Genomic DNA, 9,711 nt, shown 5'->3' with positions numbered 1-9,711 from the left:
TTTTTTTTTTTTTTTTTTTTTTTTTTTTTTTTGGTGAAATTTGTATTAAGAATGTGCTTAGGCATTCTTTATCTTAGTAGTGGGCTATGGTTTTGTTTCTTCATTCCTCCAAGCCCATAGATTGGCATGTCTTGCTAGAATGTGTATTTATGGATGGATCAGGAGGAATGGGCATGCTGCAGGTGTTCATTTACTTCTGTAGTTTGTGTGAGTGATTCACAGGCACCTTTTTTTTTTTTTTTTTTTTTTTTCTTTCTTCAAATTAATATTTTATCATTAAACAGCAGGAAGACACAGTTTTCTTTTCCATCTTCCTAATGTTCCTGGAAATAAATGAAATATTTGTAAATGCCAGGTAAATGTTTACAAATAGTAATATCAATAGTGTGATACGAAAGTCACAAACTAATTGAACTGAGTGCCCATAAGTGAGAAATTTTAAGATATTTCAGTGCAAGTGTCTACATTTCCAATCAATTTTAACCTGTTCCCTATTGATTTAGATTAGTGAGGAATCAGCTGAAGGGCTTTACAACTAGTATGCTAGAAATGGTCAAAGAGAATAAAATCAGTCTTTAAGTCTCAAAGACATCTGAGGCTTTCTGGTTACATTCTGAACATAAGCTGCATAACCACCTGTTTGATCTAAAGTGGATCTCAGGCTGATTTGGAGTTTGTCTGTCTGTCTGTGTCTGCTTAGCCTATGCAAACGTGTTTAAGCAGCTTTCACTAAGCTAGGCTAAATTGCTATGAGCTGTGTTGGGACTGAGTTTTGGGGTTTCATGCAGAGGATGCCACTCCTTGATCTCATTTATTTTCCAGAATGTAGTGTTTAATTAAGCCAGCTTAGCTTTAGGAATAAAAAAGGAACAAGGCTGGGAACAGCCTGGAGCTGACAGCAGATGACAGGGCGGGGGGACGCCAGGGCAAATTGTCCCCCTCAGCATGGAAATAGGTCCCTTGGGCTGAGACCACCAGCATGTTGGCTACCTCTGTCACCCAGGTCCTGCAGGTAGCTCTGCCCATAAACCAAGACCAGCCTCTGTGGTCTGATCAGTGGCCACAGAAGGGTGCCTTTTGGGGGTTTCAGAGGAAGTGTGGGGTATGGGCGGTATGGTAAGGGCAACAAGGCACGCAGAAGGGTTGTGGGTTTCCCAGGAGTGGTGTTTTCAGCATGGCAGCCTGAGCCCAGCACAGCAGGTTGGGACCTGCTTGTGCTCACACACAGTTTTGGAGCTGAGTTTGGCACTCCGTGCTGGAGTCCAGGGGGGACCTTCACAGGAGCACGTGAACTTGTGTCTTTTAAAGATGAATCTGTGGCTCCTTTGGGCAGATATTAAGTGTGTGGAGCTGCTGATCTGCCTGGAAAGCCCTTTTTGTACACCCTGGCATCTCCTAAGGGAGCATTTCAGCAGGTGGCACTGGCACTGCATCTGTCCCACGCTGAAGTACTCTGAGGAAATACAGGTCCCTCTTGCCAGGAGAGCTACTTTTTAAGCAAATAGCCTGCTGCTGACATGGGGATGATCCATTACAGGCACGGAGACGTTCATCTATCTCCAAGCATGCTTTAGAAACAAATCTAAGTGAAAAAATGTAATTAAAGAAGCACATTGGGTTAAAGAAGCACTTAAAGCCTGTGAAATATGTGAACAGATACCATCAAGAACTTATGGAATTGCTCTTTAATAGAATAATGCTATGGTTATAGTTAGCACCCATAGCATAAAGTAAAAAATGGTGTTAAATTTAAAAATATGAGGAGAAAAAAAAAATCCAGCTTATTTCCTAATAAACTCCTTCAAAGAGAATTCTGTGTAACCTTTACTCATTTACTCAAACTAACATGCAAAAGGTATTTGTACATTCAATAACCACAATTCTGTATAAATATTAAATACAAACAAATGATATAGTATGTGCCATAGAAAAATACTTTTCCTTCCATACATTCCTATTACTACGTCGTTCCACAAAATTCCAAGTTCCAAAAGAAAAGCCAAATAATATAAAATAAATACATCATTAAATATTCTGAAACATCTCTGTGTTGAATTACAGCCTCAGAGTGGGTTTCTTTTAAACTCCATAAATGGAATGATTTTTATTTTAGGTCTCTGCTTCCTGTATTAAATGAGGGAAGAAGAGGAGTCACCATAACAACTGTTCTACCACCAAAATAAGCAGCATTTTCTTAAAGTGATACATCTATCAGGCAGGATAAATATGTATTTGGGGCTTACTGTCAGAGATTGATGGCCATTACATCAGTATTGCCACAATAAAAGCAAAGGAGCAAGCAGGCCAACATTGCATATCCCATCTCCCCTAGGCCTGCAATTCTTTCTTATCTTTTCCTTACCTTACATGCACTTAGCCAGCTATATTCAACAGTATTTCTCCATAGCACCACATGGTTCTTATGTTTCTATTTTTTTCCTAGTGCAACACTTGAAAAAAAAAATACTGCATGAAGCTGACAAAGTTCATCAGAGGATAAGAGCAGTTTATTTTGTTTCAGGCAGAACCGGAGCTGTTGGGCTGTTTGTTCACATGGAAGAGTTGTCCCACCAACCTGGGCATTTCAGACAAGTGAGTGGTCTGAGTGGATGTCATGGTCTGGAGGACACCTGGGGCTTGGATGTAATATTAATGTTCTTCTGCTAGGGACAGCAGAACATAAATATAAACAGACACCTCATTATCAGCACCAATTCCTTCTTCCCATTATAAAGAAAGCAACATTTGTTATAAATAAGAAAGCAATCATATCACAGCTGGAGTATTCCCTAGATTATTCTTAAGTTTAAGTGTAGCTGGATAGAATAATTACAAGACATCAGTGTTGGTAAACAAAGCTAATTTACATATACTGACTCACTCCATACATCCAGCGAGCTGTCTTAATCCCTTGCGATGTTTTCAGTCACAAGATCATGCGTGTAACAACAACAGACCTTTTTATCCCTCAAGTCTTCCATTTAGCCTCCCGAGGCAGATAATATCTCTTAGTTTGTCGGTGTGATGAGGAAAATGCTCTAATCAAATACTCTGTGGGCCATTATGGCACATAATAACAGGGGCTCTTGATGGCTTTATCAGATGTGCATTGGAAGGTTCCCTTTCAACAGAAGAAGAAATTATTTCAGTTTAATGCGAAGCTTTGGGATATATATTAGGAAGGCTAGAAACCAGGAGACAAAATGGAGGGACAAAGCTATTACATCTTCAGTGACACATAATAACACGTTTTGTAATACATGCTGTTTAAATTGAAATGCTCTCATCACCGATTACTGGGGTCCCAGCCCAGTTTCCAGGGCCTGACCTGGATCTGGGAGCCTACAAGCAGCTGCAAATTCTATTATGTCACTTTGACGTTTAAAAGCTGCCCAAAACAGCACCACTTCAGGGCGAGGTTTTGTCAGGACTTGCAAGAAAAAAAAAAAAAAAAAAAAAAAAAAAAACTGGGTTGAGGAAGCCGCTGTGCCAGCTCCCTTCAAGGCAAACCCGAGAGACCGCACAGAGCTGTGTGTGTGGTGTGTGGTAGGGCTGCTCCTGAGCAAGCCCGTGGAAGAAATAGCTCTGCAGGGTTTTGGGCAGACTGACGGATCTGCTAGTAGAGGTGATCTGGTGAGCTCCCAGCCCACTGAAAATCTTCATCAGTATGTGCAAACCTTGCCCATCGACACGTGCGCTGTTACGTGCCGCTATTTTGCTTACAGATGAAAGAAGCAGAAGGCAGGGTATGCTGTGCACACCCCAGATATGCAGAAAGCACAAGTAATTTCACAAAGCAGGGAAATTATGTCAGGTTGAAGCATGAACTAATGAAGACCAAGCTGTTAGGCCTTTGGAAAAGACTTACTGCTGTAAAAGGTTTTTCAAAACATTGGCATCTTGTCAGTCCATCTCCTGTTCCTCCGACAGTTTCTCACTTTACATATTCCTATACAAAGAAACAATGCAACCAGTCTTTAACCCTGTGATCTAATATATTTTAAGAAGATCAATCAACACCATTGTTCTTTCAGTACCTGTTTGTTTTCTCACAGAGTAGTTAGGGTTGGACGGGAACTTTGGAAATCATTGAGTCCAACTCCTCTTGTCCAAGCACGGCCAGCCAGAGCAGGTTGCCCAAACCTGTGTTCGTTTGGGTTTTGGATATTTCCAAGGGCAGAGACTTCACAGCCTTTCCGTGGAAGAAGCTGGCTATATATGTGCAATTCGTTATGCTTTGTTATGCTTTGTTTTGTTTTCCTGCACAGAGAGTAGCTGTTCCTACATGTAACATTCAGAAGTGCTGGCTTTTTTTTTTTTTTTTTTTTTTTTTTTTTAATGCACACATAAAAATGTTACAGGCAGCCCTTGTTTCCAGTTCAACAGCAAAGGGTTTGTTTATGAAGAACTGGAGACAAGCACTTGCCAGAGTCACTAGGTGCTCTCATTACAGCCCAGACCATTGGAAGTCTGCTAGCCAAATTCCCAGAGTGCAGCCATTAAGTGTGTCTGTGAAGAAGCTAAGGAGCAACACTGGGAAACTCTGGCATGTGTTGCAACATCTTGTATTGGCCCGAGAGTTCAGCCTTGAGAACAGAGAAACCAGTGCTTCAAAAGGCATTGCAGGAAACCACGGTGGTACTGCAGAAGTTCACCTGCTCTGAATTCTTACAAGCAAGGTGCAAATGGCACTTCATTTATATGTTGCAGGCCTAATATACAGATGGCTTCAATAAATCCCTGGAAGGCAGCTTAGATATATTTTATGAAATTTGTTTTAATGGGAGCTCTCATAAATAATTTCCATGCATTATACAGTACATACACATGCTGCACGCCTTCTGAGCAGATATGAGGGTCCTGGGACTGAGCCAACCAGCTGGGGCAGCTGTGCAGGCAATGACAAGGTTGGTGCCATGGAAAAGATGCCAGCCACCACGTTTAGTTAGCACTCCCAGCAGGTGGATTAATTCACAATTACGCAGGAATCTTTTAATAATTTGCTCACCTTTTCCTCTGAGCCGAGGTGCAGCTGTGATAACCCAGGAAAGAAGAGTGATGGCTTCAACAAGTACAAATGCAAATCTCCAACAGATTAATTAAAAACGGAAGGTGTTATTCATTCTAGTCACACGAGGCAATATTCGCACTGCAATGAAAACAATAAATATAAGCCATTGTATTCAAGAAGACAAGCTAGTCAATAAAATACACCCCATATATCATGTTTTGACACTTTTGGAAGCATAAATTGGTTATGATTAACTCTAGAAGCGTTGCCGTGTCTTTCCCAAAACAGATGAGTGGATTTAGGAATTCATCCAGCAGAGAGACAGCCAAGGGCTTTGCTACTGCCAGCAAATCCTCCACAAGTTCCTCCATGCTGCTCTTACGCTTGACCTCACCTCCGACCTGCAGTGGGGTCTCACGCTCCTTCTCCCTCCCTGTTCTTTTTATTACTTGCCAGATTCTCTCGAAGCTTGTTAGAATTTGTTCATTCATTTCTGAGGTGACATTGAAACCAGGAGCTCAGTGACAGCCGTGGTGTGGAGCAGAGATGTGCCTCCTGGCACAGCAGGAGCAGCTTGAGGAAGAGGAGGCAAGACCTGCCTGGTGCACTGATGCCTCTCCTGCATTTTGGCTCTGTGGTCAAAATGAAACCTGCTAGCAGGGACTCCCCAAACCAAACAAAGCCTCAAAGGAGGGAAAAGCTCTCTTCACAGGGAACTCACCGTATAGCTTTTTATTTAGCATTTTTTATGATTAAGTGTGAGCAGCTAATAATACAGCCAAGCCAGAGAAACACAACACCCTGACTTCTTTAATCATGATTCTGGCAGGACATGAAGAAAAACAAACAAACAAACAAACAAAAAAAAAAAACAACAACTCATTTTGGCTTACGGCTTACTCCCATATATTCCCCTCAAAATGCAGCAGAATTTCTAAATCCTTTACCAGCTTTGAGCACATCCAGTGCTGATTTGGAAGGGTCCCTTCTCCGAGATAACGTTTCAATGCTCATTGCTTAAGCCTCCTGCCACCCCTGATGTCCATCTTCGTATTTTTCCTGTTGCTTTTCTTTACCACTAGCAGAACTAAATATGCTTCAGCAAGTTTTTGTTCCCTGTCCATTAATTATTTTAACATAAAATACTGGTTCTAAATCCTAGACTTTCTTCTCTGACATACAGCTCAGGAAGTGTAAGTTATTCATACTCACCTCTCATAAAGTGACCTTTGCTACAGGAATAAAAGCTCCAAAAACTTGTGATTGCTGCTCCTTCATTTTTCCCAACTGTGATTGCACTGCTTCAATTCTGTCAATAACGTTTCCTTCTCCAAGGTAGGGCCTTTGATACACAATTTTATTTTTTCACGACAAGTTGTGATTTGTCATCTTTCTGCACAACAACATGAACTCCAGGGTGTTTTCACTGTGAATTTTTAACATTTTCCCTAGATGGGGTCTATTTTTAAAATAACATAATTGTTTTAAAAGTTGTTCAGATGTAGAAAAACAGAAAATAATAGATTTGAGGTAAAATGTATTAGACTGAAAAGGAAAATGATGTTAATGGTGCTTGTTTTTGCAGTCATTTTCAGCATACATGTTCCCAGGGAAACACTACTTGTTTAAGTGCATGAATTCATAATTTTCTGAAATCTCTGTGATAAATATGACTGACACTTGAGGAATGGCTATTTCCCAACCCAAAGGAGCTATTTTTGTCTTGAAATGGACCATGAGACCAAAGTTTTATGGCTTCTAGTTATGGATTTATTTTTCACCTTCTTGAGGGACAACAAATACAGCCTTATTACCAAGAGGAGCAGCCTTTTCTTGGTGTGACAGACAAAGAATTTAATCATTTGCCTTGAGGCTTTGTCAAACATTCCTTATTGCTGTATTGACAATGAAATGTCAAAAAGGTCCTCAGAGCACTAATTTTATTTTGCTTGGGTTCTAAGGAATGACAATAGAAATAGACAGTTTTTAAACATAAACATCAACTTAAGCAAATAAATTATCTTTATGTCACTGGGAGCAGAGTAATATTTCCAGAAAGCCTACAGCTCAACATAGGTGAGAAGGAGAACAGGTCTGAAAGCAAGAGGGCCTGCCAACTTTCTGATAGCAAAGGTCCAGTTCTAGTGTTTTTACTCCCTAATTTTTCCATTACAGAGAAAGACTCCCACTCCTCCAAGCTGACTTGGGTGCCCAGCTCACAGTCTGTCTTTACTGCACATTTCTTACCCTGATTTGTGTTCTATTCCATCAATAAGCATAGATAAAATGTTTATAAAATGTTTCTGGATCAGTGATATATGAGTGATGTATCTCCTGGGAGATGTGTGTGACCTGCCCCACTGACTTGCTGAGGTTTGCACTGGATCAGAGGTAGCTCCCGTGACCCCGTCACCAGGCATAATCCTCCTAGCCTTTTTCTCCTTCTCCTCTCCTCCTCCCATGCTTGGAGGTAGGGTGGAGTTTGCCAGCTTCTTGGGTGTATAGATGTTATATGCCCGTGTATTTCAAACTTTTGCAAGAAGCCGAAGTTGACAAATACTGAGCCCTGTGCTCAGCCCAAGTTGATTTTTCTGTTAGAAGTAAATGTTTCACACGGCTGCATCTGAAGTCATTTGGGATGAAAGGCTTCATTGGGAAGGAAAACTGTTTCAAAAGGCACCAAGTTACTCCTTTGGGAGCATTGCTATCTGAGATAGTCTCACAAAAGAACAACAGACCCTATTCACACAGGCTCTGGGCTCAGGTTCAGACACAAACCATAGCTTTAGACCAAATGAGAGCACTGCATCAGAATGCAGCCAGCTTCAGGGAAAAAAAAAAAAAAAAAAAAGAAAAAAAAGGCTACAAATCTAGACCAAGTATCATAGCTGAGGGCCTGTTTGAACACGTGCTTCAGTCCTTATGATTCTTTGCATTACAAGCAAGCAGGGCATAGGCAAGCAGCTGCAGGCTCCTGCTTTGCCCAGTGGGTCCTGTGCCAGCAGAGGGACCTGACCTTTGCAGCACTGGGTGCTGGCACCTACCAAGAGCCCTTTGTGCACAGGGCTCTCACACGCACAAATACAAGGACACCACCTTTGGCTCAAGAAGCTCCTGAGCCAGAAACTGCTGGAAGCAATGCAGAAGGAAAGCAGTGAGAAGTATTGCTGCCTTCACCTTGTTCCTACACCCTCCCAAGCCAGCTGCCACTGGGGGAAATCAGACACCAGGCTCTGTGGGGTTTTGGTATCCCTTGGCATGCATGGATAGTCTTAATTGCTGAAATGCAATGTCTTTAATATATAAATGCTTTGGGAGGGAAAAAAAAAAAAAAAAAAAAAAAAAAAAAAGCCACCAGTGGTGTAGAGAAGGAGGTATAACAGGGCCAAATTTGCAGGCTCTGCAATTTTCTTTTACACTACCTCTGTTGGGATTCGGGGATTCTGAGTCTCAGAAGTTGTCTCTCTGCCAGCTCTTCTTGGTGGCCTCCTTCCCACAAGAGGGGACTCCTGTTATCCCTAAATGCCAAGGAATATCACTCCCAAGAAAAAGAGAGGATCTATTTTCACACAGTTCCATTTCCAAAAGGAGCTGCAAACAAGGTGTTCTTGGCATGGTGAATTGTTACTTGAAGAGGGCTTGTGAAGGTAGACAAACCCTTCTCTCATTTAAAACTCACTTGAAATTCTGCAAATGACAGTAGCAGCTCCTTCCTTTTCATTTCACAAGCATAAGATAATATTTAGCAGCTGGTAGGCCTTGAAAAGCAAACTAGAAAGTATATTCTTTACCACCACACTTCAGGCAGGCAACAACTCTTCTCTGTCCTCTTCCCCCACCCACACCCCAGTGCTACAAATGCTAACAAATGAAAAGAGGTCTTGGCCTAAAACAGTCACCAGAATTATAGATGAGATGACTGTGTCCATCCATTCATTCATAATTAACTTGCTAAGGCAGGAAAAAAAAAATAATAATAGGCATTGCTTAATAGGTATCACATGGCCACTATCTGCTCTGTAAATGTGGTATAAACTATGAGCCAAATACTAACTTCCCTATTTTTCTAAATAGTATGAATATATATATAAATTGCTAATATTAATTTAGAGACTAAGGTAAATTTTTGCATAGTCACAAAGATCTTTATTTTCAGTGGAGATGGAAATGGAGAAAGCAGATTAGCAATCTCAGTTATCTTCTTCATTCTCCCTGCTTTGTCAGTCTGACCCAAACAGATGTTAGCTTTCTTGCTAACCTGAGTGCTCAGTCATGTCTTCACTGGCAACACCAGTGTCTTCTAGCTAAGCTAGCACTTATTTACCCTGGTGGAAGATTTTAAGTCAGGTGGACACCTCAGTGTCCAGACCTACATCATCTGGATCAGATCTACAACATCCAGATCTAATCATCTGTTAAACAGTGCTGCTGTTGCCTCCTTCCAGTAGTTTGAGATCTACAGATGAATAATGTTATGAAAGAAGATGGTGCTGCACAGTTACTGTACTGATTAATTCATATTCATGGCTATCAGTTCCACTAGTTGGAAGCCCAGGGAACTGCCACCTCTGAGAATGAAGAATGAAACATTGCTTGTAGCAGAGAAAAAGAAAAGAAAGAAAAGAAAGAAAAGAAAGAAAAGGAAAGAGAGAGAGAGAGAAAGAGAGAGAGAGAGAAAGAGAGAGAGAGAGAAAGAGAGA

The 9,711-nt window shown here is 41.2% G+C and overlaps 1 long non-coding RNA gene across 1 annotated transcript; it reads right to left on the bottom strand.

Moving 5' to 3' along the window:
- Positions 1-1,803: 1,803 nt before the first annotated feature.
- Positions 1,804-5,142, bottom strand: LOC118161077. The gene is made up of 3 exons (XR_004747838.1): positions 5,009-5,142; positions 3,869-3,949; positions 1,804-3,121 (listed from the first exon to the last, which is right to left on the bottom strand). It is a non-coding gene; the product is annotated as an uncharacterized LOC118161077 (long non-coding RNA).
- Between the last annotated feature and the right edge of the window lie 4,569 nt (positions 5,143-9,711).

This window comes from Oxyura jamaicensis, chromosome 2, assembly GCF_011077185.1.
Source record: "Oxyura jamaicensis isolate SHBP4307 breed ruddy duck chromosome 2, BPBGC_Ojam_1.0, whole genome shotgun sequence".
Taxonomy (NCBI): Eukaryota; Metazoa; Chordata; class Aves; order Anseriformes; family Anatidae; genus Oxyura; species Oxyura jamaicensis.
This window is presented reverse-complemented; position numbering and strand designations above follow the sequence as displayed.